The 5,974-nt window shown below is 41.8% G+C and overlaps 1 protein-coding gene across 1 annotated transcript in view; it reads right to left on the bottom strand.

The window, feature by feature from the left end:
* Positions 1-5,974, bottom strand: part of LOC116844709 (caspase-1-like) — a 135,697-nt gene that overhangs the window by 109,141 nt on the left and 20,582 nt on the right. The window lies entirely within an intron of this gene.

Here is a 5,974-nt window from a genome sequence, read left to right as displayed (position 1 = left end):
CTCTCTCTCTCTCTCTCTCTCTCTCTCTCTCTCTCTCTCTCTCTCTCTCTCTCTCTCTCTCTCTCTCTTTCGTACGTGTTTAATTTCGGCTTTGATTCCGCGCTCTTTTGTGGACTGGCCGCGTCAACAAATTGCTACCGTGATTCTTTCACGACGCATGAGCTTGGAATCGTGCGTAAAGGGATGAAAACGCGTGGCATTCGTTCGAAAAACTGAAAAGCGAAATACGCTTTTTTAAAATTCTATATGCGCGATAATATTGAAACACCGTTTCGAATATCGTAATATTTATGATATTAACTTCTATTGACAAATTACGTGTATTTCCTTTAATCGCTGTAATTAGTTTTTATTATGCGCGTGAGATAGCACCCGCAATTTTCGCTTTAGCAGTATCTCGCACCAAACAGAGAATATATCCATAAAATCAGTGCGAACAAATTGCTATTTTTAACTTTATATCAGACGATATATATTAGCAAGCTCGTCGATCAATGCATTTACGAGGAAAAGTACGTTTATCGTAAATAATTTCAAAACTAAACGTATCATTGATGACACATTCTATTCGTATAAAGTAATAAAGGTATTTTCTGCTTTCTATTAGTACTGTTAATTTCGACAGCACTAATGTGTCTTCCGAGTTTTATCCGAGTATTCGGATATGCGCTTAATTTCGAATATCTATTTATTAATTTTTCTTATGATAACAAAGAATTAACAAATACATTGCTGTCTCGTATAAGTTCAAAATAAAAGATTCTTTCCACATTTTTTGATATAAATGACGTTGACATAAGATATAGGTTGTTCTATGTTATATCGATATATTAGCTTAAGCTAATAGGTTTCACGCGTATTTGGATCGAGAGAAGACAGCTTTCTTTTGTGTCTTACGTCTTTTGCACATGAGCAATTTGCGACTAAAGTTAATTTAATGAATACAAGAAATAATTCGACATTTCTAGGTTATGAATTTTTTAATAAGAACAAATAGCGAACGAATGCATTCCACGCTCGTAACTATTTGCTATCTAGTCGTCTGGGTAATAGCCGCGGGTTTGGATACTCTGGTATTGAAATAGCGGGATTATACTTACAGCACTAGTTCAACAGACATTATTTCAATACGTGTCTTTTCGAGGAAGATGAACATCTTTTCTCACTTAAACAGTTGAAGAAATTTTGCTTCTGGATTTCAGTTGAGCAGCCAGCATGTTAATAATTTCGCGTAAAAAGAAAAAAGAAAACACGTAACTCTCACACAAATAACGTTACTTTCGAGGACAGCACATGTCGTATGAGAAAAGTGGAGGGTAATTTTCGCCCGTGAGGGGATCCTGCATACGTTGAGTAACATCTTCACATCTCTCCTCATTCGTATGGAACCGCGGTCGCTCCTAGGACGTCGAAATCATTCCTGGACGTGGGGAAGAGGGTTTGGGAGACGTAGGGTGACGCAATACGTTAACAACCAGCGGTATCGAGATGGCAAGAGGGTTAAACGACAGCGAAGTGGGCCTTCCGCCGGGCTAAATTTCTTTAGCCCGGCGTATATCCTCCCCAGAGGATGATGTCGTTTACGATCGCGCGGTGACTGCGGCATAAAAAGCGGCACAAGCGTCCGCGTCCGACGTAAATTCTGCCGCCGTGCCGTCCGTCGCGGCCTCAGTTTGAGCAGATAGGGGAGAGAGACACCGTAAAACGGTTATACCACCTAAGAACAACGAATAGCCGGCCGGTCGCGTCTCTCCGTGTGTCGCCAAAAAGGGACGGAATTTATCCGCACGCCGCCAGCCTTGTTTCCCTCGGCTGCGAACGACCGAGAGATTCGCGCGACGATTACGGTTTTCATGGCACGGCCGGTGCCGGCGTAATTGCAAACGAACACGGCCGAAATAAGAAACCGGTATTAAACTCGGGGGTGCAGTCAGGCTAGCAGTGTCGCGTCGCCACTTATCCGCCAGCAAATCGGTGGGTACCAACCCCATCCGGATATACGAATTGCCGCGTCGTTGTAAATCATATTTCCTACGTGCGCGCGTGCATTTTGCGACCGCGAACGTTCAGCATACGTCGCTTGTTGAAAACTGAGATTATTTTTCTGCAACGCACTCAGACACGTAAGGTAAAAGAATACCAATGCCTGGACACTAATAATATTACATTAACATGGAAGAAACAATATATTTGGCCTACACATAAATCTGGTAGCGCCAACCAGATTCTATAATAAAGCACGGAACAATTAATTATGCGATTGCTGAAATCACAGAGCTATTGCTGAGTTGCAGTGGTGATATCCTGATTGCTGTGCAGCTAGAGCGTAACCATAATAAATGTCGGTTCAACTGATTTCTGGTTGCCACAACTAGACCACGCGCAATTACGCTGATGCAGTTGATGCGCCAAAGTAACTGAGTTATATCAACCATGCATGATTAGCATCACACAAAGATAACTGATGCAACTATATCGTTTACAACTAGATATTTCTGATTATGTGCACCATATTCTTCTTTTCTGTGCACCTAAGTCTGGATATTCTTTTAGTTTTGATCTTTAAATACAAATATTTTAACTTTCAATATAGAGAGAATATGTATATATTACACATATATATTGAATATAAACATATATTCTTTACGTTGAAAATTTAAATATTCATATTAATAAAAGCCAAAACAACAAAATGTTCAAAATCAGTGTATTATTAGTGTGCAGGGATATTGGCATTTTATCTTATGCCGTAGGTGCTTTTGAAACTGCTACTAGACGCGAGTTTCTCTTCATAAATCGCGAATTGAGAATGCGATTACTTATTTCGGGTCAAAACTTGTGCGTCGGATTCGTTTATGTTGGCGCAAAAGGGGAGCCATTTCCATTTTCGACAGAGAAGAGATCGTCCGGCTCATTCTGATGTCCCTATTATCAGATTGTATTGCATTACAAGCTACAAATGTTGTTCTTACAAAGTTGTAGAGTAGAATGCAAACGTTCGTCCGTATTATTATCTCTGTTTACCGTTCGCCGAGCGAATGATTTCCTCCCTCCCTCTCAACCCCCGCTCGCTTCGGGCGTGTTTAAACCGATTACCGAGGAAGAAATGAACAAGGAAATCGCTTTGTTAGATTCCCGACGGATTAAAATACCCCATTGCGCCGGCCCTTCCCCCGTTGTCCGAATGCGATATCGAACAGCGACTCATCGACCGATGAATAAAGCGCGCGTCCACTGGCCCGTTTTATGTAAAATAATTCAATGTGCACGCGGCAAAGTTGTAACGAGCATAAAAGGACAAAGCACTCTCGCTGCGCTCACCCAAGGGGGTTGGAGCGCGGTACGTGGGATAAAGGCATCTGCGAGATACACGTTGCGTCTTGTTAAATGCACCGTGCGATTCGATTCTGAATTCCTCTGGCTCGCATTCGCGCGCGAGCTTAAAACCCGAGTGGAAGTTTAATCTAGCAAATTGGTAACAAGTGCGTACTTTAGTGCGCCCCACCCTCCCCCGTTCTAGATTCTAGGTTGAGTTACGAATTACGAATAATTTAAACTTTAAATCAGGACGGCGCGGAACCGCACATTTACTGCGAGGTTGTCATGCTTAACGTTAAGAGGCACTATCTCGCTCTTTGTGACTTTGCGCAGCGGAATAATGAAGAATTTCGACGATGTCCGCGACCAACGGGGAAGCTTGCTTTGCCGGAAAGTGACCGTCATCACGATCATCATCATTATCACCGTCACCACCATCACCATCACATTGGGGGAAGGCGATCAATAAAAGAGAAAGGAACACTTTGTAATGATAATTATACAGTTGTTTAATTATTTTCTCGTGTCTAGTCATATCATTGACAAATTTAGCGCGCAGACGCGGAATTACGTAATTGTGACGCGTAAATTTAATGCGGTAACGATCTCCTCCCCAGTCGCCGGGCACTGTCGAATTCTGATTGATTTAAACGAGCAGACACGTCAGAATCGCGTCCGCATAATCCGCAAGCGTTTGCAATTGCGGGTGCGCGGACGTTAGCGTACGAACCGAGCTTACAGTTCGCGGGATATGCGTTTGGAATAGGAGAGTTCTAGTTGCGCTAATCGCGATGCGAATCCACGTGAGACCAAACTACGACGTGAGAGAACGATACGACTTCACCGATCTATATATATATATATATATATATACATATATATATTTCTGTAAAAAAAAAACACGACAAAAAGAGAAGAAACGTCAACACGAATTATTACGATGTAATTTATTATAGATATCTGTATACTATTGTTTCATAAAAAAGAGGGGGAAAAGGTAAGCAGAAAACGAACGCAGGCAGACATTCCGCCAGTTTTATTATCCTACATTTTTGTCACGTCCTATTTCCTTCCCTTCGTGTTTCAACCGGAGAACAAAGGCGAACGTATTTAGCTGAAAATGTAAGCCGACGTTCTCACCGTTCGCACGTGTGAGATCCATTTGCAAATCTCTCTCCACGAGGACAATGATATTCATTATTTATTAACTTATGCGCGTCGCGTATAAGTTAACTTATTTGCACGAATAAACGTGCTGGTGCGACACAGTAAAATGTTGCATGGTAAAAGGACTTACACACAAGTCCGTCCGTCAAGTCGTTAGACGCGATTTGCAATTTGCGATAATGAAGACGCATCTTTTCTTATCCTCACGATCCCTTCGCGCGTCAGAAACATATAAAAATGAGGTGCCCTCGTTGGATTTTTGAAAAATTATCGAGTTGATGCTGTTCATATTTTACTCGTGAAAACTACTAATCCTTCGGAATTGGATAATTTCATTTTCATTCTGCTTGGAAAGCACGGCCAACCTTTAGCACCGACCTAATAAAACGCGCCGTGACTCTTTTCGCAAGCAATGGTTGAGCAAGCCGGAGGTAAGTGCAAGAGCGCGCGGTGCAAAGTCTTGCCGCGAGTTACGCCGTAAATCTCATCGCGTTCTATTATGATTACGCCGCGGTTATTCTGTAAGTAGTACATAACTCATTTGCTCTCGAACATTCCGCGAGCGCCCGTAGATCTCTCGCGGTTTTCCGCTAAAGCCGTCTAGGTGTTGTTGGGAAACATCCTACGCGAATGGACAGCTATCTGCGACCTTTCAGCGCTGCTGCCAGTGCAACGGATGGAAGTGGACACATCTGACCACCTTTCGCATCTAGCGGTGTTTCAGCAAGTGATAACGGGAGATTAGAGAGTTCCCGTCAGCCCTTCGATCAATCTCTCGCGAAAAAAAAGCACTATCCTTTTCCGTGCGAAAATACGTCCATAGGAGCGAAGAGGTTTCACTCCTACACTGAGAGAGAAAAAAGCAGTTGGATCGACAAAATCGGCGGTAATCCGCCTTAAAAAAATATTGTATTTATATTGAATAAATTAGTACATGTCAATGCAATAAGTCGCGTTGATATGATTACTAGTCAAATCGCAATTATTGAATTGCTTGGCGCGCGCACACACACACACACACACACACACACACAACTCATCACAGCAACTATGATATATATAATTCGTTCAATCGACTAAACGTCTGTTTAAACGAATTTTCTTCATTTAAATGAAGCTTTATTAACTCAAGCACTTTTTCTTCTCAATGTAATATTTACGTAATAATATCCTGTTACGTGCAGAAGCAATGAGAACAGTTTTATATTTCAAGAGTGAAGGTAATGACAAAGACTCTGCTTTTATTTGCGGTAGAGGAATCTTCACGTCGGTAAAAATATGAATCTGCCCTCACTCAACGTCAGGGAGGAAAGCAACTCATAATTAATTTCTGTGCTTTAAATAGCATTTAATTTATTGGGACATGAAATAGTTCTTAATTAATTTACTTCATGATTTCGAAGTAAAATATGACGAAAATATCTTATTTGTGCGAGAGAGAGAGAGAGAGAGAGAGAGAGAGAGAGAGAGAGAGAGAGAGAGAGAGAGA

This window comes from Odontomachus brunneus, unplaced genomic scaffold (genome assembly GCF_010583005.1).
Source record: "Odontomachus brunneus isolate Ranch 3 - 2012 unplaced genomic scaffold, Obru_v1 Obru_scaffold_045, whole genome shotgun sequence".
Classification (NCBI taxonomy): Eukaryota; Metazoa; Arthropoda; class Insecta; order Hymenoptera; family Formicidae; genus Odontomachus; species Odontomachus brunneus.
The sequence above is the reverse complement of the archived record's forward strand: the minus strand, read 5'-3'. Positions and strand labels throughout refer to the sequence as shown.